The sequence below is a fragment of the Columba livia genome, chromosome 1 (genome assembly GCF_036013475.1).
Source record: "Columba livia isolate bColLiv1 breed racing homer chromosome 1, bColLiv1.pat.W.v2, whole genome shotgun sequence".
Taxonomy (NCBI): Eukaryota; Metazoa; Chordata; class Aves; order Columbiformes; family Columbidae; genus Columba; species Columba livia.
In genome coordinates, this window is record NC_088602.1 from 88,118,987 (window position 1) to 88,146,390 (window position 27,404).

Consider the following 27,404-nt stretch of genomic DNA (forward strand, 5'->3'; position numbering starts at 1 on the left):
TCTTTAACTCCATACCTAAACATACCAGAAAATATTATGAAAGTACCTAATGAAAGCTTCTTATGTAAAATTTATTTAAATGGGCATTTGAAAATAAAAACTATTTATTTAACAAAATTATTAACATATCGATAATATTCAGGAATATCATAAAAATGAAACAAGTACTTACATCCTAATGGTTAATTTGATGTTCAAAGCATCTCTTAGCTTATTTCAAAATAACATCTAGTATGTTTAGATACTAAATTAGAGTTGTAGAAAGGTTGATTTTTAATATTGCTGCAGTGCGTTTAAGATTACTACTATCTTCTTTGTTCTCTCAGCAGCTAGAAATGCTCCATAGAGGTATGAAATAAAAACTAACATAACATTTCTATCTGCAAAATTTACAAGAATGGTTTTTTATTCCAGCATAAGGGCAAAGATAATATTGTTTTATGTAAAAAACAAAAGCAAATACAAAACCACACACCACAACAACAAAAAATACTTTCAAAGTAGTTTATTTTAGCGACTAATTAACTCAAACTTGCAGCAAGTTTGTAAACCTCTTTATTTTAAAGTAATATTAATCCCGCTGAAGAAATCTGAAATGCTAATGGGACAATAAGAACAAATCAAAGACGAATTTTCAACAATTCAATTTTCATTCTACACAGCTTTATCAACTCTTTTATATTACATCAAAAATTGTTCATATTAGTGAGCAATAATAATGCAGAGTTACTTCTTTGTTAAGATATTGAGATAAATCATTCCTTTAAATATTATACTTGATTTTGGCATGTTTGTGGAAAGCAGCATAGTCAGTTGTCATTAAAAAATACTCTCCAGTATGACATTCATGTATTTTTGCTATATACTCCAGATATGGTGTACTGCTTGTCTAGAAGGACCATTTTATGGGTAATCTCACTGAAATCAGTTGCCTGACCAGGTAACAAGATAAGCGAATGCATTTCACAGGTCTGGCAGAACCCATAGACACGAAGACGGCATAGGGCATCTGCTAAAGCAGAAGGAGCACCAGGGCCCCACCAGCACGAGAAAAGGTTGGTCCTGGAGAGGGTAGGGACCTGTGCATGTGCCATCTTGCAGGTTAGCTGCTGCTAAGTAGAACCCATGAATGTGTTTTGTCCTGTCTTGTTTCCTTAGGAAGAAAAAGCGTAGTGCTTTTGGCTGATGTCTCACCATGCTACTTAACGATTTTTCCATGAATAGTAGGAGACAGACTCCCTCTGTTTCTGCAAATTAGCAAGCCAGGCAGGGGGTCACAGTAAGACAACATGACAAGTAAGAAAATTTCTCCCCAGGATACTATCAAAATTAATTTACTGAAGTTCAGAAGGCAGATGGTTAGAGACTTTGGTACAGAGGAGAAAAAATAACTCCATTTCAGTGGTGATCTTCCTGTTACCCTTCCTGTTACCCTGCGTGAACAGGAACATATGCTACTTTTAAACCTTGTTATCTCTGGATCCATACTGTGGCTGCCTCCAAACAGAAGAAGTCAGGAGGAAGTAGAAAGTTTAAACCAATGGCAGTATTTTGGCATCTTGTCTCCCAATGAGGAGGCAGAGGGGACACTGAATGCTGAGCTTTCACACAGATTTGTTCAACAAGGGGAAGGTCAAAGATCTGCCCCTTGGGAGAAACAACTCCATGCACCAACTAGGACTGCCTGGCAGCCACCCAGCTAGAAAGCAGCTTGACAGAAAGGGACTGTGGTGTCCTGGTGGACACCAGGTTGAGCATGAGTCAGAAATGTGCACTTGTTGCAAAGAAGGCTAATGGTATCCTGGGTTACTTTAGGATGAGTGTTGCCAGCAGGTGGAGGAAAGTGATCCTTTCCCACTACTCAGTGCTGGGGAGACCACACTTGGGGTGCTGTGTCCACTTCTGGGCTCCCCGATACAAGAGAGAACATGGGCATACTGATGACAGTCCAACAAAGGACCAGTGAGATGATTAAGAGAACAGAGCACATCTGAAACTAAAGGGCAAGTAGGAAATGCACAGGTGGTGGAAGCAGAGACAGGTATGCTGGGAAGAGCATAGATACACTGCCCAGTTGTGCAAAGATGGGGTCAAGAAGGCCAAGGCATAGCTGGAGCTGAATTCAGCAAGGTACACAGAGTAACAAGAAGGGCTTATACAGGTATGTGAACCAGAAATGGATGGTCAGAGGAAGCATGCGCACCCTGATGAGCAAGACTGGTAAACTGATAACAATGGATGAGGAGAAGGCTGAGATACTCAACAACTTCTTTGTCTCAGCCTTCACTGGCAAGCTCTCTTCCTACACCTCTCGAGTTGAAAATGAACTGCAAGACAGGGACTGGGGGAGCAAAGTCCCTCTCACTGTAAGTGAAGATCTGGCTTGTGACCACCTAAGGAATCTGAACAGCCCTAACAAGAACATCTTGGGGATACTGGTGAATGAAAGAATGGACATGAGCCAGCATGTGCACTTGCAGCTGAGAAGGCCAATCTTATCTTGGACAGCATCAGAAGAAGTGGGGCCAGCAGGTCGAGGGAAGTGAGTCTGCCCCTCTACTTTGCTCTAGTGAGACCCCACCTGTAGTAGTGCATCCAGTAGTGCATCCAGCTCTGGACCCCTCACTACAGGAAAGACATGGACCTGTTGGAGAGGGTCCAGGGAAGGCCACCAAGATGAGCAGAGGAATGGATCATCTCTCCTGTGAGGACAGGCTGAGAAAGCTGGGGTTGGAGAAGAGGCTCCGCAGTAGCTTATTGCAGCCTTTCCGTACTTAGAAGGAGCCTATAAGAAAGATGGGGACAGACTTTTTAGAAGAGTGTTTATGACAGGACAAAGGGTAATTATTTTAAACTTGAAGAGGGGATTCAGGTTAGACATGAAGAAGTAATTTTTTACAATGAGGGTGGTAAAGTACTGAAACAGGTTCCCCAGAGAGGTGGTAGATGCCGCATCTCTGGAAACATCCAAGACCAGACTGGATGAGACTCTGAGCAACCTGATCTAGTTGAAGATGTCCCTACTCATCGCAGGCTCATTGGACTATATGACCTTTGAAGGTCCTTTCCAACCCAAACTATTCTATGATTCTGTTATTCCTGTGGGGAAAGACTGAGAGAGCTGGGACTGTTTGACCTTGAGTAGAGAAGTCTCAGGAGTGGTGAGGTGTGTGTGGATCTTATCAACACATATAAATACCTGAAGGATGGGTGCAAAAAGGATGCAAGCAGGCAATTTTCAGTGGTGCCCAGTGACGAGATAAAAAGCAATGGCCACAAACTGGAGCATGGGATTTTACACCTGAACATAGGGACACTTTTTTTTACTGTGTGGGTGACCGAGCACTGGCACTGTTTGCCCAGAGACGCTGTGGAGTCTCCATCCCTGGATACAAAGAAAAGCCATTTGGACATAGCTCTGGGCAACTGGCTCTAGGTGGCCCTGTTTGAGCAGGGGGCTTGGACCGGAAGACCTCCACTGGTGCCTTCCAACTTCGACCATTCTGTGACTCCTCATCATTGGGCAACATTTTTCCCTTCCTTACACAGACTGTCCCTGAGGTCCCGCCATGATGACTGTGGGGTTCAGCCATGCCCTGTGGTGGGTGGGTTGGAGCTGCTGGAACTGGCTGTATTTAGCATGAGGCAGCCCTGGCCACTCCTCACAGAGGCCCCTGCAGCCCCTGACAGCCCTGTGCACAGGTGTCTGATATGCCATGAAACGGATTATGGATTTTTCTTCTACTGTTTAAAATCTCAAAGTATGTGCTTATTACCATTTTTTCATCAACTATTTTCATTAGTGAAAAGATGCAGAGTAATTTTTTTCTATATGAAACATACAGTAAAATGTATTTTTGGATTTTTTCTGTATTATAAATATAGATAACTGAAAAGGAGCTGCTTCTTAAGATAGTAATCACATTGCAGACTGTCTTTCTTACACCTTTTCCACCTCATCCTCCTGCACCCCCTGCGTTTCGTTCACAGCTTCCTCTCAGATTTGTGTAACTATAGTTAAGCCAGTAGTTCTGAGAGTCTCAAGCTTGGCTCTGTATGTACATTCATAGTAGCCAAATAGTAATTACTAGATATTCAGCAGTCAATGAATTCTGCTTTTACACAAGAAAAATCTGATAACCTGCCTGACAACCAAATCAGCAGGATCTGATAGAACTGGGTAAAAATTCCATATTCCCTAAAACTTTGAAGCTTTTTGAAAACTTTGAAGCTTTCTAGGAAGAAAGAAACTCCAGTTACTTGTGCTCTTTAGCTTATCTAGGTTTAGGCTTGAAGCAAAGTTACTGAAAATATTTGTTTCTTTCAAAATCCTTCCACAAGCATAGAATAGCTAAGGATAATAACATTTTCATTTTTACAACATCTGTAAGAATATTGACACCTCATTCAGAGATAGAAAACTCAAAGGCTCAGTTTTCATAGGAGGACATTTTTCTTACATATCAAACCATGCTTTTAACTTCCAAACATAAATAGAAGCATATTTACAAAAATTCTCCATCTCAGAAAAAACTCCATTATAAATTTAAGTATATGTCTGTATATGAAAATCTGTTCACTCTTTTTGTGCAAACAACTTCACAATGGGGCACAAACTATGCCAGCTATCATGTTACTGAGGCAGGGGTGCAGATGTAATGGCAAGAACATGGTTTAAGATACAGAGATTTCTCAGTAAAAATCTGGAGAAAGGAAGGCACCTGAGCTTCTCTTTTCTTTGATTCTAAGAGAATGTATGTCTATCCTTCTCTTAGGATGTGCAAGACAAATACTAAATACCTTTACTGTTAGAGGGATCAATAGCAAAGTCACTAGCAGGGATTAAGAAACAGAGGCCACATGCTCAGGCAGTCCTGAATTGGCTCCATTCTCTACCTGATGGACTGGGTGCCAGGCTGACTGTATTGACATTGCAGGCTGAATAACCTCTGTGACATCAAATAAAAATAGAGTGCAGCTTGCCCTTTCTGCTGTTCAACCAATTATGCCTTTCTGTAAGAAAATTATTATTAATAATTAATATTAATATTTCAGAATGAATATGGTCAAACTCACTAGCCTTCCCTCTTACAATGGCAGCCAGCTTTGGGGGAAATTATAAAGTCCACAGAGAAAGACTTAATAATGTAGAAGAGCTAGCTATTGGCCAAATAAGGTTACAATTTTTTTTAGGATACCTAGCTCAGTCACAGTGACTACTGAGTACAGAATTATTTTCAGCAGCTTTGTGTACCAGTAGTACATTACAACTGCATGTCGACTACATAAAGATTAAGATCTGTAATTAATTTAAATCAGCACTGACATTAAAGGAGCAGAAGTTATCCCTGCAGATAGAGGGAGGCAAGAACAAAACCAAACAAAAACCCACAAAACTTTCTTGGATATTATTCAGTCCTCTGAAAGAATGCATAAGAAAAAATGGATCTTCATTTCATATTCTGAGAACTATGGAAAAAATGATGAGTATTTTTATAATTTCATGTCCTATATGGATTTGAATCTTAAATTAAATTGTGATTATGGATGTATTTTTCTTTCAATGCACATCAGTAATTATACCCTAGATATACAGAACACACATTGAGAAAATTATTTGCCTCTGAAATGTGCAAATCTTATTACAATATTTGTCTAAAGGCTGGATTAATATTGAGCTGGTGTTTTTGCTAGCTCATCATATATTTATCAGTGCATGTACTTGAACTATGAGAATGCTAATGGCTCACACAGTAGGCACTACAGGTTATAATGGAGTCTAATTACTCTTGACTATTCAAATATGTTGCGAATTTCAAAGGCAGTTCCTATCTGATCACTTTTTCAAGAAAATGCCTGGTTACTAAATCTTCATCTACTTGAAAAGGAAGATTTTAAAATTCTAAGTAGTAAACAACAAACCTCATTTCATTTGTACTTAATTGGACCATAACATTTTTTCTTTCATTTTTCATGTCATCTAACTCTTTCTAAATGAATTTCTTATGGAAAAGGATCAAGAACTCCTGTTGCTTCTTTTGATACTGAGTTCCACATTTTCACCTTTACTCCATAGTCAATCTTGTAAAAGATTAAAAGAGATATTTATCTATGTCAAGGTTTGATTGCAGGGCAACAATAAACCGTGGCAGATGCTTTGTTAACCCACTCTCCCCTCCAGCCCTACTTAGCTCGCCCCTCCCCAGTAAGTGCAGGTGACTGGAAGGCAAAGAAGGACAGAGAGAGAGAATTGGAAAAAAAAAAAAATAAATTATTATTGCTACTAATAAAATAGAGAAAATAATACAAAATATACAAAACCAATCTTGAAAATCCTGGCAAAGAACTGCTCTGGCAACAGCAGGAGACACCTGAAAGTCCTGGGCTGGACTCTGAAGCAAACTGGAACTGGATTCAGTCTGTCACTAGGTCTCAGTTCACAGGGACAACTTGCAAGGTCCTCTCCTAATGTTGGCCATAGTCCAAGAGAAAAAGGGACAAGGCTCTCTGGATTTCCCACTTTTATATGAAGTATCATGTGAATGGGATGGAATACTTAGTTGGTCAGTTTTAGTCACCTGTTCAGTTCACTTCTCCTTACCCTTTCACTTACGGGATGTGCATCCTTATGAGCGACCTTGCATTCCACTGCTATGTCTATCAAAACATGTATCCTACTTTAGAAAAGTGCAGCTAGTAAGAAGACTTTAGCTGAAAGGAAAATTCACTAAAAGAGAAACTTGGTTTATTTTTAACAAAACCAGGACACTCCTTCAAGACACTTTTCTGAAAAGATTCAGGGTATTTTTTAGCACTCACCTATATGTGGTCTGCCCTTAAATGAAGATATCACACGTTCACTCTCATTTTTTTACAAGTTTCAAAAAGTAATTTGTCTGTCATGTTTACTAGAGCAGGTAACAAGTCTAATACCTGATTTGTGACAGTATCAGATGGCTAAAGAGCTGACAGAGACTTTTAAAGACTCATCCAGCCCATGGATTTAAATTAGTAAATGTAATCCAAGCCTGCAGCTCCCAAACTAATGATCACCTACATCTAGGAGTATAAAATGATAAGGGGTTTTGTGATAAAGGTGAGGACAGAGAGTATAGGAAAAGCTTAATTCTAGTAACATTCTTGCCATTTTGATGAAAGTTGTGATATATATGAAATATCAAGGACAAGGTTAGCTCAGTATACGTAGAGTTTTGAAATAGTCATTTTAGTAAAAAAATTATCAATACAGGAAGTTTCTGAAATTCTCATTTACTGTAAAGAGATTTATTAATTAAAATAGACCTGATCTGCATACACTACCTGAGAGCAGCTAAGTCCGTGGTCCTTTATTTCCTTACTCATACTAGTAACAAAGTTCTGGAATCAGTTTTTTTACATAACAGAGCACTAGAGCAGAGACATCTTTTTGGAGATTAAATCTTGCATGCTGTTGAATGCTTCTGCATTCTCATTTCTAATGAGCTCGACTTCTTTCAGGAGTCATTAACTTTATTTACTATGTTCCACACATCAGTCAGTGATGCTTAGTTCCTTAATAGTTCTGATACTCTATTTACCTAAGTAAGGACTATTCATATATAGATCACGTTCTTGACTCTATAAGCCTTCTATAACCTTGGCTAATGATTTAGGACTATAATAATCACAACATCTCAGATAAATCAGAAGCAAGTTTTGGTAATCCAGTACTCGAAAATTCTAAAAGAGAAAATTCAAAGAGAAAACTCTTTGTAGTACCTCCAGTCCTCTCATGCAAGTTGCTCGAAGAAATTTGTTTCTTCACCTTTTCACACTAAATTTGTCACTAATTGAGCAGTTTTCTGATATAATTTTGGTGGCAGCAATCCAAGTATAAAATATTGATCACTGAACAAAAAACTAAATTTATTATTTTGTGTGAGATACATTCAATATCACTGTAGTTAATCTGGAAAAATAATGCTATCATCTGGCCCTGTCAATAACGCAAAAATCTTGGAATGCAATGCAGAGATAGTCCTGGTGTTGGGCAAACACAGCCATGACAATATAATACTGCATACGAGGAACTGATCACAGTCCTTCAACTGAAATTTACACTAGCTTGGGTCTAATAGCAGTATCTTTACTACCTTACACTGTGCATCACAATACCTATTGACCTAATGTTAGTTTAGCTGTATTTCTAAAAGGCTGATGGTGAAACACAGAGGTACCTCTAGATACTATATGCTATTTCAATAAACTCAGACGTTTCTAAGTCCTGTTAATGTTCAAGGTTATGCAAGCATCTAGATGTGAGTACATAGGACATAAGTACCTGATTCACTTATATAAGTCTGACATGGCTACTCAAACTTTTGTGGTACTATGTGTATTTACACCATATGATGACTAAGCCAAAAAGGCTCAGATCTTTTCTCCTAATTCAGTCTGGCTGTGCAGATATCCTTAACTGTTCTTTAAATATTCACCATTTAACAACTCATTACTAAGCCAGATGGGTCTGTATTGGCTGTTAACTCCCATCCTCTTGAAGACTCTTTCTTATCAAGTACACCACAGTAATTCATCTATGAGTTTCACATTTCTGAGAGTGATTGACATGCAGATAAATTTTTCTACATTATAATCTGAGGGTATATATTTCTTCCTTCACTTTTTTATCTTGCAACTTTCAAGATAAAAAATTCCAAACACCATCCTGGATTATTCTGAACTTGTATATAAAAAATTTACATGAAAATAACATCTAGATTGTGAAGTCAAGCATTTCAAAATGATGAAAAATCAAGATTAGAATTAGTTTTGCAACTTGATTTCAGTTTCCATTTGTTGACATTTTGATGTCATCTCTGACTATGTGCATATGACTTTTTCTTGTGGTTTTGTTTCTTTGGTTGGGTTCATTTGGGTCATTTATTGTTTTTGTTTTGTTTTTCTCTAAGTGAAATGTGTTCTCAGCTCAGGGCAGGGAAAAGGCTACCCTATGCTCTGATAGAGATGAAACTATCCTCAGCCTCATCCCTGCAACCTTCACTTCCATGCCAGCCTCCTCTGTGTCCTCATCTTCCTTGTACAATCACATAAGCTTCGTAAATACCATTCCTTTTCCTGTTATGATTGCTCTGCTTCTTCCTTTTCAGAGAAGAAATTAGAAACCAGGAAATACAGGCAAAATTCTGCATCTATCCTCACACAATGTACAGAAAATGTATTTTGAACTTGAACACAGACCTATGCTTAACCCCAAACTTGCTCTAAGCCTAACAGCAGCAAGGTGCATATCCATGCTTAGGTGACCTCTAAAGCACTTGACTGTCACGTAGAAGGTTTGAGTGAGTGTGGCTGAGCACAGTGACAGCCCCAGCTGCATGTGGCATGCTTGGTCAGACCCTTCAACCTTCCTCCTGCCAGCCATTGCCAGGGCAGCAGTATGGTTGACTCTAAGCCACCAAACTAGATGGAGGATGTTATTCTCTGAATCTTGTGTCTGCTTCCTCCTCCTTAGTACTGTCAGGGAGCACAGCAGGATACAGCTCCCAAAGGGGCAGCCAGGAGCTGAGGTGACCCCACTACATGCCAAGTGCTGCCCTCATCCTTCCACCCCAGTGCATGGTGGTCAGGGAGTGGGTCCAGGGCCAGGGCTCATCTTGGCGCTCCTGTCAGTAGGCAGGGATGGAGGCAAGGTGTTGGTGTTGGTCTGTGACCCTCCAGGATCAGGGCTGGGCACAGGATACTAGTATGTCTCTGGCTCTAGGCCCTGGACAGGGGGAGTGTGAGGGCAGGGCAGGGTTGTCTGCATCTCCTAAGCCCTACCTGCTCCCAGGGAAGGGGTGAAAGCTGCCTTAAAACACCCCTGAACCTCTGGAGCCATTTGTCTCACAGGCATAGCCTGGGTCTGTTAGCCCCTTCCCTGGTGGCACTCACAGAACTAGAGCTTTGACAAGCTGGGCAATGAGCACTTGGCCATGGGGCACCTGGTAAACCTAGCTCAGCCCCACTCAGGCCAAGGGCAGCCCAGTCATTCCTGGGACCTGACACAATCCAATTCCTGCCCCCAGAAATGGCAAATATAACCATACTTACAGTACAATATACATATGTTGTAACTTTCGGCCATTACTTTAAGAAACAAAGTAGACATTTCTCCGTGACCATGTTTTGTGGCTATATTGCAAGCATGAACCCTTTGGGGGTGCTACATATGCATACTACATAAAACCTGTGGATGAACACACAGACCCAACTATTCAGGTTTTGTTCACTCATATATATATATATATATATAGGTAAACCAAAGATTATTTTTTTTATTATTATTTTTTTTTTTTTTACTTTTAACTTGGTAGATTGTTTGAGGCCCTTTATTGTTCGAGGACTAGACAAAATACTGGTAAATATTTATTAACAGGGTATTAAATTAAACTGGCTATATTTCACTTAAAGCACAGTGGCTAACCAATGATTTTGGCAGTGAGCAAACCACAGCTAATTCCTCTGCTAAATCATATAAAGTAAAAGCACAGCAGAAGGGACGACTTCTGAAACCTAGAGGTGAATGACACATGAATTTGATACATTCAATTAAAAGTTTCAAGTGATACACACACGGTCTCTTTAATGATTAGAGAAGAGTATCAGATCTCTATAGGCATATGAGGAAAGGCTGGATGTTTTCTTTTGCTTGGTGGTAGTGGTTTTTTTGGAGGACAGTTAGTATGGTTAGATATGCATTGCTGTGCAGGAATGCAAAGAAGTTGTTAAATGAGAGGCATGAGAGTAAATGTATCATAAGTGGAGCATACGTCGTGTTGGTCATCTCAGGAAAGAGCCATTAAAATTGCTGCAAAGTGGAATGATCACTGTTTATGAGGGAAGTTTCTGAATTAATATTTTAGCTGAGAAGTAGAAGAAATTATAGTATCTGCAAATATTAGAAGTACTTTAATACTGATACATAAAACAATAATTTTTTCAATAAAAAATAAAAAAGGAATATGTTCATATAATAAGCAATTTAAAATGTAAAGTATACAAAGAATGTAAAGAACAACTAAAACAAAAAGACAAAACCCCCCAACAAATAAAAATAACCCGAACTATCAAAACTGGAAAACATCCTACAGAATGCACTTTTTTTCCTCTTTTAGTGAGCCTGTAACTATTATTAAAGTCTGTGTACCTCCATGCAAGGGTTGATCTTGTTACTGACTCAATCTCTAGCTGCTTATGGAAAGGGGCATGGGAACACTGCTGAAACCTCAGGTGAGCCTGCTGCCAAGGTCAAAGTCTGCTGGAGCAGAAGAAGAACCAAATTCACATTGAACTCTACACACAGCTACTCAGGATGAAGACCTCTACCAAGAGAAAAGAGGGATCATGGTAGTAAATGCATGGCTGAAGCCCCTCAGCATTCCTTGCAAGGGATCAGATAATTTCAGGTCCCACACTGTATTGCCAGACTTGAGAATTAGATTCTATTAGACTCATGCTTAGTTTGAAAGGCTAATTATAATTTGATTGGATTGTTTAAGGACTAAATATCTGATCTGACTGATGAAAAAGGATATATTTCTAAAATTAGCTAAGAAAAAATACCCAGCGAAACTGTTCTTTAGTTACACATAATAATATTAGACTGATTAAAATTTTACTCTGTGAAAGATTAAATCGTAGCATACTTAGATGTGCTTTGTTATTTCTGACAGTATAGGATGGTATCTGCCCTTTCCACTGTTCATGTAAAATACAAGCAATGCAATCTTTATAAGAGACATGAGATATGATGATTTCCATATTAGATATGAGTATTAATTCTCTGAAATGTGATTTCAATAGCTATTTCCCATCTAAGTAACTGAATGTATAATTAAAGTATTCCAAATAAACATCATGTTTTTAAATATCAACTTATTATACACTTCATTTATTGAATCGCTACTGAGAATAATATATTTTTTAAGAAGTCATTTCAGTTATTTGAATTACTTTCTCTGGCTTATATTTGCAGTAGTCCTATCAAAGGCAGCTGAAAAAAGTGGAGAGTCTACCCTCTGGCTTCAACATTTTTATATATCGAGAAAATTGTTTGTTTACACAATATAAAAAAGTAAATGAGAGCAAGGAGATATTTGTCACTGCAATGCTTTGTATCTACTTTCCTTTATGGTGTGCTAAAGTTAATAACAGCACTGATGTTTAAAGTATTTTTCTCATGGATGTTAAAGAACTATGTGCATTAAATAGACATGATACAAATTTAATAAACATCACAGTCATAGAAAGTGCCTATATCTATTCTGTGTGTCTGAAGTTCAAAAAATAATTAAGAAGATTCTATTTTAACTTACTTACAAGTCTATGTCATGGTTTAACCCCAGCCAGCAACTAGGACCACACAGCCACTCATTCATTCTCCACCCCCCAAGAGGAATCGGGGAGACAATTAGAAGGGAAGGGAGAAACTCATAGCTGAGATAAGAACAGTTTAATAGGACAACAAAGGAAAATAAATTAATTATAATACAACAATAATTTAAAAATATAGAATAAGTGATGCAAAATGCAATTGCTCTCCACCCAGTGACCAATACTCAGCCTGTCCCAGAGCAGCAATCATGAATGCTGGTCTTCTACAGCCAATCCTGTAAGAGCAGAGACCTGAACAGCAGTTTGTACTTGAACATGATCATACTGAACAGCTGGTCCTGAAAGAGAGAGTACATAGTCTCAATCAACTGATCCCAGAATTAAAAAAAGGAAGAAGCAAAGGAAAAGGTGAAGTCAGAAAATCTGGCTCTAGCTGTAAATGGATCATGATGCTAATAGCAGGGAATATCTCATTGGCCAGCCTAGATGTCACTCTAGGTGCTGTCCTGTTAATCCCTCCCAGCTTCTACCTGCATCTGGAAAGTTGAAAAAGTCCTTGGTCTCCTTGGCAACAAACACATCAGTAAGTTCTCACTTCCTTTTCATACCCACTCCAAAACACAGCCTAGCTACTGGAAAGAAAAAATGAACGCTGTCCCAAGGAAGATTAACTCTTTCGCATTGGAAGTTCAGTGTGTTATCACATTATGCTGATGCTAAATCCAAACCAAAATGCTATGCTAGCTATTAAAACTAAAATATTCCAACTACTATGAAGATTATTAACTCAATCCCAGCAAAACTAGCACACTATACTGAGATGGGAAGAGAAAAGAAGCCATGCACTGAATGCATAGAACTAAGCATGAAGCTATTGCCAGCTATTGATCCATTCGTCTTAGCCTTTGTCACTACATTAAGTAAATATTAATTTAATACTTCAGTAATTTCACCATCCTCTACCATGCCATCTCCCATCTCATCCTCCAGAGTTCTAATTTCTTCCTTTTATTCATTCTTTGCTTTGATAATAGTGAAAATAATCTTTTGAGTTACTGTTTTTATCTATAACAATTCATGCTCTTACTTCCACTTGTTTCACATACTCTTTGATTATGTTCTTAGGCAACTCCTAATTCTTAATCAGGTTTACTTTCTGTTTCAAAGTTGATATTCATTGATTTTTTTCTTTGGATCTGTTCCTTGTGTTTATAAATAATAAATGTAAGTAAGCACTCAGCTAAGATTTCTACTTTTACTCCCCAAACACTTCCATTTATAAAGACAATGTATATAAGAATTATCTATATAGGAATAAAAATATAAATAGATGCGCATATGTCTCTGATTTATATTAAGGGGATGACTTGTTACCATATAGTCTTGCAGAATTACTACCACCCATCCTGAAAGGCTGTTTTTAATAAGAATTAGATTAATGAAACTATGATTTCAGTGGAAAAGTGGTGACTGGCATATTTTTATCATTAAAAACATTTTGCTGATACCTTTGTTATACATACCTCTAAATTCTATAAATTATTTCACTTTACAAGACATTGTGTAAAATGTAATACTAGAGAGGTAGTAAAGGCCAAACAGATGAAAATATTAATATAGAACTCATGTTTCTAAATGTATTTAAAACAATAAATCAAATGCTATACAGATGTTGAAGCACATATTTCTCCTCAGGCAGAAAGAGGCACCTTTCTGTATCAAATAGTTATAATATCTGTTGATATTATGCCAGTTCTTCTGGGCAACTGTGAAAGATGCTTGAAAGAAAAGGAATGCAACGTCAGTGATTTTATCTCTTTGGGCTTAGACACGGACTGTTTACAACTCTGGCTCTCCAGTTTTTCTTAGCACACTGGGTAGTACAGACACTTCAGTTGTTTTGAACTGCTTGAAGTAGTAACATTATAGAATGACAGTACTTATTTGCTGTGACTTTGTCTGTTTTTTCATATTTTGACTCCGGGTAAAATATTTGAGAATGTTTTGTATATACTTTGACACTTGTATTCACAGCAATTATCCCTTTGCTCACTCTAAATTCATGCTGTTAGTTTTAATTCATTTTCCTGCCTTTTACATGGCAAGCCCATGTTTCATCCACATGTGATGGAAATCAGCTTTGTATAGATTTGTGATTCTTGATTCTAACTCAAGCTCTGATTGATGCTTTTCTCCTTATTGCTGCATTTATAAATGCACTTACTCATCCGTGTTCTCTGACTGTAATGAGAGACTTCCACTTGTCAAAGTTTCAGAAAGAACACCTAAAGGCTTTCCTTTCTCTGCCTGGCTACCTGTTATCATAAAACATAGACTAATTAAGTTGTCTCTGAGATTCCTAGCTCTCAGATGTGTCTGAAAGAAACTGATCAAAAACCTACTAGGAGGAGAAGTAGGAGAGTGGGGAAGACACAGTGTGACCACATGCACTTTTTTCTTTAAAAATATAAAAAGAAGCAAAATGAGAAAAGAAAAAGCCTACATATCTGATGCTTTAATTAGGTGTTTTGGTTATAGTACATTGAACTTAAATTCAATATGAATGAAGTAATAAATCTTATGTGTAGACTATGCATCAGATACGTTCAGCTTTGCATTTTTTAAAGTAACTACTATAAGAATCACAGAAATTGCATCAATTCATAATTTTTATTTTCCAGAAGTCAATACAAGATTTTGAACACCCTTCGTCCATCTGTATATGCAGAATTTTTTCCAAAACATTCTTTTCCATTTGCAAAGATAAGAAAGTTAATCTGACACCAGAAACAGGAAAGAAACTAAATTATTATAAGCAAGTACTCATTACGGCATGTGTTTTAGCTTTTGAAATATCATCTGAGGAGTGTTCTTGGTAAATATGGCTGAAAAACAATTTATTATATGATGACAAATTAAATGACCATTGATTTTCTCAGAAATACAAATTACTTATAGAGCAGTCACAAGTCCTGACATGTGAAATTACTATAAATTGTAATGTCTATTATAGTGGTCGGTAGCCAACAGAACTATTAACAGCTGTAAATCATCCAGCACAGCTACCAATATCTACTAATTGGAACAGTCATTTTTTTGTCTTGCAGCTCCTGTTTTCAAAACCACATTATACTGCTCAAAGTCAAAGTTTGAAGAAGTATTTTAAATAAAGTCACTCAGAAAGATGAGTACAGACATATTAATGAACTGATCTCCCTGTTTTCACTCTTCGCCATGGTTCCAAGACTGGTTATAATTCTGTATTCTTTTTTATCTCCCTGAATGCAAAACTACAGGTGCTGGAAGTATTCTTCAAACTTACACAAGGACTTGGATATCATTCTCCAGGCCAGTCTCCATGAACAAATTTACTTGGTTTGCACGGCAAGGTTTTACCCACTACAGGGGCGGCTTTCTGTGAGAAGGTGCTAGAAGCTTTCCCTGTGTCTGTCAGGGATAATGCCAACTGGCTCCAAGGTGGACCCATCACTGGCCAAGACTGAGCCCATAAGCCAGAGCAGAGATTCCCCCTGCAACCCATGGTGAAGATGTTGATGAGGCTGGCTGTGTCCTTGCAGCCCATGGAGGTCCAGAGTGGAGCAGATATCCACCTGCAAGCCCTTGGAGGACACCACACTGAAGCAGGTGGGTGTGCCCAAGGGAGATTGTGACTCCATGGGAAGCCAGCACTGGAGCAGGCTCCTGGCAGGACCTGTGAAGCCATGGAAAGAGGAGGCCATGCTGGAAAAGGTTTGATGGCAGATCTTGTGATGTTGCAGGGCCCCACTCTGGAGCAGTCTGTTCCTGAAGAACTGCACCCTGTAGAAGAGACACACGCCAGAACAGGTTGTGAAGAACTGCAGCCCGTGGGAAGGACTCATGTTGGATAATTTCAAGGATGACTGTCTCCTGTGGCAAGGACCCCTCACTGCAGCAGGGGGAGAGTGTGAGAAGTCCACTCTGTCATGAGGAAGGAGCAGCAGAGACCACGTGTGATGAACTGACAGAAACCCCCACTCCCCACCCTCATGCACTGCTGTGCGTGAGGAGGGAGAGAATTTGGAAGTACAGTTGAGCCCAGGAAGAAAAGAGGAATGTGGGGAAGGTGTTTGAAGATTTAGTTTTTGTTTCTGACTATCCTACTCTGATTCGATTGGTAATGAATTAGATTAATTTTCCCCAAGTCAAGTCTGATTTGCCCATGAGAGTAATTGGTGAATGATCTCTCTCTGCCCTTATCTTGACATGTGAGCCTTTCATTATACTTTGTCTCCCCTGTCCTGCTAAGAAGGGGAGTGACAGAGTGGCTTTGATGGGCACCTGGTGTCCAGCCATGGTCAACTCACCACAACAAATTTCTTTATCTGATTAAGCTTTAGCTACATTGCTCCTCCTTTCAGGAAGAATTGTCTCATGTCAATGCTGTTTAAAATACAATAAACATAACATGTAGTGATTTTGATGTAATAATCAGGAAATATTATTTTCAGTTAAAAACAACTTCAAAATAATTTATAAGCATGCTAGGTTCCTTCAAATACTTTTCTCACAAAGAAGAAAAATGCTTTTCTCTCACATCTTGGCAGAGAAAACCTAAGTTTTTAGGATTTAAGGAGCTTAAAACCTAAGTTGGCCTATTTTGGCTAGAGATTATTCTATCTTTCCAGAAATCCTGTTTTCCAATGTCCTTACCAAGCTTAACAAAGCAGAAATTTGTCTTCTGTCTCAGATTACCTTGCCCAATCCTTCAAGTGAGAACCTTTGACAAAATGCTTCGGTGACAAATTCATTCAATCTTACCAATTTCATAACTGATCTGAGACTGAGCTTGCCAGCTGGTTCAGCACGCTGGTGTCTTGCATCCCTCCTGTTGATCAGCTTAAGCTGCAGCAGAATAACCCCTTAAACTGATCTTCTGCGGTCTTACCCTTCCTCTTTGAATCTGGCATGTGTTCTTGCCCCTCTTACCTCCTGCTATGTGATGATCTTGCTGTCATTTACAATGGGGCTATAATGTACCTTTCAGTACAGCTCTTTTATACAAACTGGTAAGATTTGGAGTGAGGTTTTATATTTCTAGAACAATCCTTACTAATTAGAAAATTACAGGAAGAACTATTTACCTCTGTTTCAGACATGTCAGGAATACCCCTGCAATACCACAGTACCACTAGGTCCAGTAGTTTTCATTACTGTATCTTTACCCCCTTCTCTACTAAGAAAAGGAAGGAGAAATAAGCTAACTGATAATTATTATCTTGCTCAGCAGAACTGTATGCCAGCCTTTCTGTTTTACTCCTGTCCATTCTTAGTTTGTCTAAGCTCCACTGAGAGATTTAAAGATGAAAATAACCTCCAAAGAAAACAATAGCATACTGTGCTTCTGTGAATAGAATAATTATGATGTGACCCTTTTGCTACAGCTGCAAGAGCAAATTAGCGACACATTTGAAACTGAAAAATTACCTTTTAAACATCAGCTTGCCAGGATATGCTCTCTGGAATAGTTGTTCTCTTTGTGTTTTAAAGCCCAAGGGCTGGGTGACTTTTTCCCCATCGCTTTAAGCATATGTTTGGACCGCCATCTAAGATAGGAAACACCAAATCCATTTCATGGCCATTTTATATCAAAACATCTTCTAGTACCTGAGTTAGCTTGTTAATCATTGACTTGGGGCTCTTCACCTTGTTACAGCATCAACACTATAGGCAAATCCCTAGTCTCAGTTTCTGGGAAGCATATAATCATCTCGGCATCTGTTTTTATAATAGCTTTTTTTTTTCTTTCCTTTGGTTAAGAACATGAACAAATACATTTTACTATATATAATCCACTATTATACCCCATTGACTGCTTTCTGGGAACCTCAAATACATTGCTTTATATATACAGTATAATTTGGTAATTTACTTCAATTAGTACATTCAATAAACTATTCATGGAAGTGGCCTCTTGTTGAGATAGGCCATCCATTTACTTAAAGATAGGGCTGCAGCACTCACAGGTATAATCCATTAGGCAAGCTAATTGACATTTTGACCGACAGATTTTTCAGGACCTCTCCCCATAAATCTTGACAAAGGTTACTGGTCAAAGTATCAATTATCACACCTACTGGGTGAGCAACTACAAGTAAATTAAATGTATTTTTAATACAAAACTCTGTCCAAGTGACCCTACCTCAATGAGTAGACGCTGCAATGAATATTTATTTAGTATTGCCTTTAATGGAAGCTAATACTAAGGGACACTTACATTACAAAGAAGTCAAGCCCAATTAACTGTCTAAAACCACCACTTATAATAGATTGCTGGGAAACATATTTTTTTCCTACAGTTTACCAGACTTTTATCTACCACTTGATGATTTGTTGCTATTACTAAAATGAACTACCTGCCAATTTTTGTGATACAAATATAAACCACATATGTGGCAAATTTCTTATCTGAAATTAGGCCTTGATTCAACAAACTTTTCCTCCTATGCTTATCTTTACAAATATGTAGTCTCTGAAATGTCAGATATGAATACAAAATGATGTCTGTACAGGTGTATAATGGACTGGGGACTTGAATTGGAAATATCTTATTGATATAGTTTGGCTGTATTTCCTAGGTACTATAAAACAATCCATATATTTAATTAGAGGGATAGTCACCAACATCTAATGGAGTGGATAACCTTAAAAAATAAATTGTGTTAGTCAGAACTGGTAATAGTACCTGTCTTTTTTTCCTAATAATAGGAAGATATTATTTCTGCACATATCTGGGAAAGATATGGCATTTTTTTTCTTTATTTCTACATATGACCTCTATGCCAAATGACTCCCTTCATCAAATACTTACAGAGCATCCAGGTATTTCTCCAGGGAGTATTCTACAGGGAATATTCTACAGGGAAATCTCTTGTGTTAAATAGAAAACTAAAGACTAATAAAGATTTCTTCCCATAAATATTTTTTTTAAATGTGGGTAGAAGTAGAAGTATAAAAATATAGTCTTTCCTAATCCTAAAATAAGGGGATTGTTCACTTCTTCAACACTCAGCATCACTGTTCATTTGAAATGATGCTGAAAATACACATTTCCTTGAATTTATTCTGCCTCCTGAAATACTACTACTGCTAGTGTGTGCTTTATGAAGACTATCAGAATGTTTCTTTCTATATGTCATTCTATTTCCCCAATTACAGTATCTTTATAGCATTTACAATGGAGATTTATTTCTTGTCTATTCAGATGAGATAATGAGAGTGTGTGAGGGAGTCGTTTAAGAAGTGTTTACTTTCCAGAAACAGAAAGAATAAATTGATATGTTATATGCATGGAACAAAATGTTTTCCTATGTTAAATTATATGGACCATGAACTTTTAAACTACTAATACTGTTCCATATTAAGAATACAAAATTTTTAATTTTAATCTCATTTTATTTAGAAACTATTAAGAGCAAGCATAAAGAGATCAGGAACTTGAATTTCACTCACATAATGAGATTCTCAAGCATGTGGTAGAAGCATAATTTGGAAACACTACAGCTTCCTTTCTCACGTTACTACAAAAAGGGTTTGAAGGCTCTAGAGAGAAAAGTAGGCATACATGAAAGAAAAAAAAATTAAATCCAGTTGATATTAAAAGTTATGGAATGATTTAATAGGATCTGTCTAAAAAGCAACGTTTCAGGAAGAGAGGAAAAACAAATGACCCACTTATTTGTGTTTTCTAAAGCTCATAAAGGGTTTAGGTGTCTATCAAAAGGTTGAGGATTGGGAGGAAAGAGAGTTGCACTGTTTTCCAGTATACTGAGGTTTTGAAAATAAGCTATATTTGAGTCCTGAGGGGAAAAAAAAAAAAAAAAAAAAAAGAAAGAAAGAAAGAAAAAAGAAAAAAAATCATTTGTGTAGAGAAATGAAGTCCTAGAAGCCTCGATAGCATCTTCTCCAAAGAGAATGACAAGATCCTGGTGTTCCAGCAGTCTTTTTGAAAACAAGGAAACAAGGTTGGTGCTAATTGATTTGTTCACATCAGGTGCGAAACACAGCTGTCAGATGGCAGTGATGAAAGAATAATTTTTGCCTGTCTGCTCTGGGGTTTTCAAAACTACCCACTCAGTAGAAAATATTGATTATAAAGCATAACTTTAGGTCAGCCACCAAAATTTAAAGGAAGTTTCAGTCAGATGTATGGATCCTTCTATCCTGATCACATTAGGAGATTATCTTGGCAGTGAAACATATTCAGTACTTCACAACTAGAAAAACAGCATTTTTGATCATATGCTCCAAAAATCTTGAGATGTGCAAGTCACTACTCATTGTTAAATTCAGCTATAGTACTTTCGAATGTACAATGAATACTTGCAAAGAATGTCTTGAAAAAAAAATCAGAAGGCAGACATTACTTCCTTTATAGACAGCAGCAGTAAATTTTGACTAATTTACAATTAATAAGGTGTGTACCCTAAATTTTGTTGTCAAGAAGGATATTAGATGTAACGCTTTAGAGGAAAGGAAAAAAATAAATTCCAAATTTCAGAAAATTTCAACATCAACTATTTCCCATTCTCATGTTGTTGTTAAAATACATTCAACAGTTGAATCTAAGATGAGACCATGCTAGAGAAGGCGGTCTAGTCAAAGACTGAATTTAATGTAGTATGTGGGACATAACAGATAAAAGAATCTGCAGACTATCTTCAGAATCAGTCATGTTAAAGTGGCTCAGAACACAATATTTTGTCAGTCTACTACCTACAAATGGTATATAGAACTCAACACAGATCAAATACTTAGTTTTGGTTTTGTAAGTGGAAAAATCAAAAAGTGGTAAAATCTTACCTTGTCTTATAAAAAATCACATTTTCTATGATCCTTGTTCAAATAAAAATAATTTTGATGGAAAAATTTTATTAAGAAGCTCGATTTAGGCTTAGGGGTTTGTCTTTTTTATAAAGTGCAACTTGTTTGATTAGTTTCAGCTGATGTTCAGCTGTTCCCAAGGTTCTCATAGCTTTTCAGGTAATTTTCAAAAAATTGAAAGTAATTTCAAACCCAAAAGTTTTTAGGAAAAATATTTCTCAATACACCAGTATCCCAAAAATATTTTAGCTAAAGTAGTTAGTCCTTTCCAGGCCTAATGAAATATAGCATATACTTTCTCAATTTGTGAGGCATTTAACTGTTCCATTTTCCCATTTACTGCAGATATTTCATGGTGTTCCTCACATATTATTACTGAGACTCTGACAGTATTAAATTTCTAATGGTGTCTAAGTTCTCTTTGAACAGTATTACTGATGTAATTCTTCATCCAGCACTGCTATTGCCAGCTGGCTCAAATGGGGCTCTCTTTAAAATATCCTAAGCAGAGAAGTATCAACAAAGGACAGCTCAAAGTGCTTTTTGCTTGTAATCTGTCTTTTGTGAAAATAAAGCTCTTCTACTTATGGAATAGGTATATGAGTCAAATTATTAAACCTAAATTATGAGGCAAATAAAGCTCTAGCAATAACAGCATTAAAGTGTATGTGAAACTATATAATTAAGATAAAAGGCACCACTCCAAATGTTATCCATATAGTTTATATACTAACACACCTGTGGTGGTTTAACTGAAAATGAGATAATTTTCTTAATGCAGTTCGAAATCTTTCTTTTTCATAGTTAGCATGGTCATTATTTGGACTTAGTTTGAGAATAAGAAGATAACACCATGGGACAGAGTTCATGGTTTTAATTACTGTAGTATGGGAGCCAAGGACATCCAGAGTACTCTGCCCACAAGTGTGAAGCATCAAGGAAGGGAGACATAGATGGAGCAGAGCTTCACTGACATCAAGATTGATCAGTAAGAGTATTCCATGCCACTATCATCATGCTTCATATTTAAGGAGAGTTGGGATCTTCTGCTTCCTCTCTCCCTGGCTCTTCTTTTCACCCTCGGAGACCTGTCCAGGGAAGTTCTGTTTGGGACTTTTGTTAGTTCAGCCTTTTGCCATCCTGCCATTTTGCAGAGGTCTCTGAGCCTTTCTGACTTTTTTCTCTCTTCCAAATCAGCTATTGGGACCAGGGTGCTGCTTCCTGGGAATGGCTGCTTGGTGTGGATGGAGTTTATGAGGAACTGCATTGAGTATCTTTAATTTCATATTCTCTTTCTATTATATATATATATATATATGTATATATATATATGCATATTTACTAGTAGTATATTAGTATTTTGCTATTTTATTAATCTGTGTTTATCTCAATCCCAGTTTCTCCCTTACTTTTTGATTATCTTCCCTACTTGGAGTTGGGAGAGGAGTGAGTGAGTCAAGCAGCTACTGTGGCTGTATTGCTAGCTCAGGTTAAACCACAGCAATGCCTTTCATGACATCTGACTTTGTATTTACTTCGGACTTTTTTTCTTTTTTTTTTGAGCTTTTTTTTGCGTGTATGTGTGTGTGTTTTGGTTGGTTTGGGTTTGTGTGTGTGTGTGTTTTGTTGTTCTTTGTTTGTTTTTTGTTAGGTATCAGCTATGCTAATAGCTTTAACAGTATGCTCTACATTTGCCAGACAATGGTATCCTAAAATGTGTATTGTTTTGCTACCTTTTACAACAGTTAAAAATGCAAACCATCAAAGTGACAGTTCAAATGGTGAAACCTTTTCACAGTATTTTTCACAGGCTATCCCTGTCTATCCAATTTTAAAATAAGTTTACACGTAAAAAGAATGAAGTTGACAAACAGTATGACTCATATTAAGACAGAAAAATAGGACCAGAATAGAGCATTAATTAACAGAATAGGTTAATATTTCTGGAAGCTTATATGAAGTACAACATTTATAAGACATTAGTTCATCATCAAGAACTTTGTTCCACTATACTCTAGACAGAAATACTCCTCTAAGAGTGAAACACCTTTTTTAACATTCACAAGATGCTAAAATACACATTATGTTCCTGATTACTGTTTTCCTACTCTAATTCTTTAAGTGAAGTAGAATAAACACTTCTTCTCATCAGTTCACAGTGTAGGTGGGTGCCTACTTTTTTAATGTTGGATCAAGTGGGGATCAGCTGTTTCAGCCTAAAAAAAATAACTCCTGCTACCCAATTGCCCCGGCCTCAGCTTTTTACTGTGTCCTGTAGAAGAATTAGGCTTAGGGGGCTCATAATGACTGCTGTGGTCAACAGTGTGTCCTCGCAGCACCCACCTAAACAATTTCAAAACCATTTTGTGATCCAATGACTGTACCACATTTTTTAGGGGTCTTTGTTTCCTTGCTCAAAATTTCAAAGAAGAGGCAGTATCATTAATGTGTAGAAATATACTCTTTATTTGGGATTAGCCATTAATTAAATTTGTCATTTCAAACACTCCTTGAAGTTGCAACTGTAATACTTTGGGTATGAGACTAAAATGTTAGTTGATAGATATGCTAGCCAGTGGAGTGGCTAGGCATACAAGTCACAGATGTTGCAGTAAAAGGAATATTTCGTTAAGACTATACATGCCTAATATAGGAATGAAGATTAAACTATTCTGCTGACACTGATTTCCTTTAAAACAAACATGGCACCTTCTCTCAACTCTCAAAGGGAGTTTTTCACAAATTTGTCACTTCAGAAGAATGTCTTTCTTTTCACATTTTTTCCATAAAAATGAAAATGTTAAGCTATTTGGTAAAAAGTTTACCATCATAATTACAGGTTTGAAAATTAAAAAGTTAGGTTTGATTTAGAATTTAAACTCAAAATTTAATCCAGTTATCAGATTTGAACAGAATATTTCTGAAATATTATAAAACCTTTTTAAAAAAAAATAACAGCAATCAGTAGGTTTAAGTGCGGTGGAGAGCAAAAATTTCCAGAATAATTCCAGGGACAGGAAAACTTTTGCCTTCTTACAAAGAAGGCAAAATATTATTCTAAATAGAAAATATAATATTCTTTATCATTTTTATATTAAAAAAAAAAAAAACGGTCATCTGACTTTTTAAATAATCAAATATTTTCCCTTTTAGTATACAAGAAGAATATGAAAAGTAGCTCCTATTGGTGCTTGTGTAAATAAATCAACAATCAAATATAATGATTTAAAGTTTATTTTTCATTAGCTTTAATGATTCTTTGCTTTACTAGCATTTTCCGAGAAAGTACAGTGAAGGCTGTCAAAAATATATTTTCTGAGACATGATAAAGATTATTTTAATGAAACTTTCATCATAATGAATACTTCATATATATTCCAAATAGACTATAACTTATGTCACTTTTATTCTAGAAGCCCAGTGTAGCTCTGTAGTCAACAATACGTTAAAATTAAAAAAGTAATGTTTGTCTGAATGTTCAAAGAGACCTCCAGGAAAAAATACTGAAAAAAAAAATCAAACACTTACTGTGTTAATAACAATATTGATTTTAAATACGCTATGACAACTTTTGAAAAGTATACTCGTCATTTACTCTGACAATGTGTGTGATCTAAATACTGTAGATAAAGTCCATTTTATGTTTGTGTTCAAGCATTTTTTGAACTATTAAGTTTTTTTCATGTCCTAACATATATATTTTTTTCACATTATACCTTGAGGTTCCGTTGTTCTGGAACTCAAATTCTTCTATATTTAATTTGCCTTCTTTTTATGTATAGTCTATTTCTATTGAGTGACAGCTCTGGAAATACAGTGCACACAGAAACATTCATATTGAAAAAAAGCTCTGAAACAACAATAAAACATACAGCAAGAAAGGTCCAAACTTTGCTATATAATTGCAACAGCTTATGAAGATAAATAGTGGGAAATTGTCAACGTTACTGTAAATCAAGAACAAGTTATCTGTCCAGGATCACATGCAATGTTTGTGCAGAGACAGAAGTTTAAAAGCCTTACCTTTTGGACCCTGACTTCCCTAGTTAATCACCATCACCCTTGCAGGAAAAAGAAAATCTCAGGAGGGTTACATTATTAGTCCAGAGCTATGAAGGCAGACTAGCAAAAAGCTTGACACAGCTCAAGTTTTCTAAGCCCCCACATGACACCAGTTGCCTTACAGTACTTGGAGAGGAAGCAGAGCTCTCAGATGAAGCAGAAAAGTACAGTAGTCTAACAGAGCACATACTGCAGCATCCAAACTTCTAAAGTGATTGGAATAGGAGTTTCTGTTTTTCTAAAATATGATCTGCAAGGACTAAATTTTTTGTGTTTAGCAGCCAGCAAAGATCTTGGTTCACTCCTAAAGTTACAGTGGTGTTCTGGTCAAATCCTGAGTCATTCTTTCTTGTTGGAAGCATTATTCTAGTCCTTCTCTACCCACCTTTCATCTTGCTCTTTGTGAACTTTCTCAGCATATTATGCAAATCACACAGCCTTCATACATCTAACATGAAATACTTCTCGCAAGACAGGTTAGTACTTAAAATATTTCAAAAGACACTATGGCATACAGTAGCATATGTGATATGTTCAAGGTGACACAGGAAAACTCAAGGCCATGACATGAACTGATGTTTTCTGAGTACCTGAACAGAAGTTTATGTGGAAGGCGGTGTTCTTTCAAAAAAACCTACTCAAACTCCAGCAACCCTCAAAAAAGCCATTGTTTAACTCATATATAAACATATAAGCAAAACAATGAAACAAACAAAAGAACAAAAACAAAACACTAAAAGCTAGGAAAAGGTAAGAATCTGATTCTTGTTTTTTGGGAGTAAAATACCTGGAGACAAACTCAGGGAGATTTAAGTCTACAAGAATTAACATAGAACTTTTGCATCTAATTCATAAAAACTTTTTTATTATTATTATTTTCTGTCTTTAATTAAAAACAAACAAACAAACAAACATTATTCCCTCATCGTTCAGTCAATGGAAACTAGACAGATAGATCAGTAGTTCCTCACAACATATAAATGTCTGTTTCAAAGCAACATTCTCTTTTCATCTCAGGTGTTTCCTACACTTTTCTGTCTTTGCCTTGCTCTTTCTCTTTTCTATTGTTTCTAGCTAGTTTGAAGAGCAAAAAAATAAAACAAAACAAAAGTCATATCTACTAAGTATTTAAAACACTCATTAAAAAAAAAGCAATTACAGTATTTGTAAAAGAAATCTTTATTTGGGGCTTTGTTTATAACCACGGAAGTAAATTAATGTTGGGCATTGAAATTCTGTCACAGTACATTAGTATCATCTAAACACATAGGTGCTTAAAAGCAATTGTCAGGCTTTTATTGTGGGAGATGTTAAAAAAAAGTAGAAGAACAAGATCAACCCTGCCTCCAGATATTTAATTACCTCTGGAATCCATATCAGTCTAAAGGTAGCAACAGATTTACTGGGGGACATGCAGAGTTTCTCTATATTCTTTCCCTGCACTGCCCAATGCAATAGATTAGGCAACCTGTACCAGCTTTGTGGCTGTTCTGTCTTTTTCTCCATACGCTTTGGGTCCAACCCCTCCATTTCAGATAATTTCAACATGGTTCTTTATAGTACAGAAAACAGCTTAATTTCTGTGGAACTTAATACGGTATTACTGCTGAAGATCACGTTTTTAATGCAAGAAATACAAAGCCCAAGAAGACATAACATGGCTGCTTCCGTTTATGTGAGATGTTATCCATCTCCATGCATTTCAGGGATCTACAAGATGACCAAGATGATGACTGCCTGAGGTAGGACTGTATGAGCACTTTCCGCATCGATTGTGTTTTACAGCCTGCTTTTATTTGAGGAAGCAATAGATGTGAAGGAATAACCTCTGCACAGAGAGAACACTGCTGGAATTACTTTGTCATCTCTGAAATTATGGTATTTATACACTCAGGTGCAGCTCTAGATAACACACATACATTCTACTAGAAAGCCTTCATACTTCTTGCAACACAAAAAGAAACAGCAAAGATGGGTTGAAACAGAAAATGATCTCCTTTTGCTTGTAGAGACAGTCTCATCTTTTCCAAGGAGAGTAAAAACCAATTGCAGTCAGTCTGCAACAGAGAGATGCCTTAAAGCATATGCAAACACAAACAAAATGATCT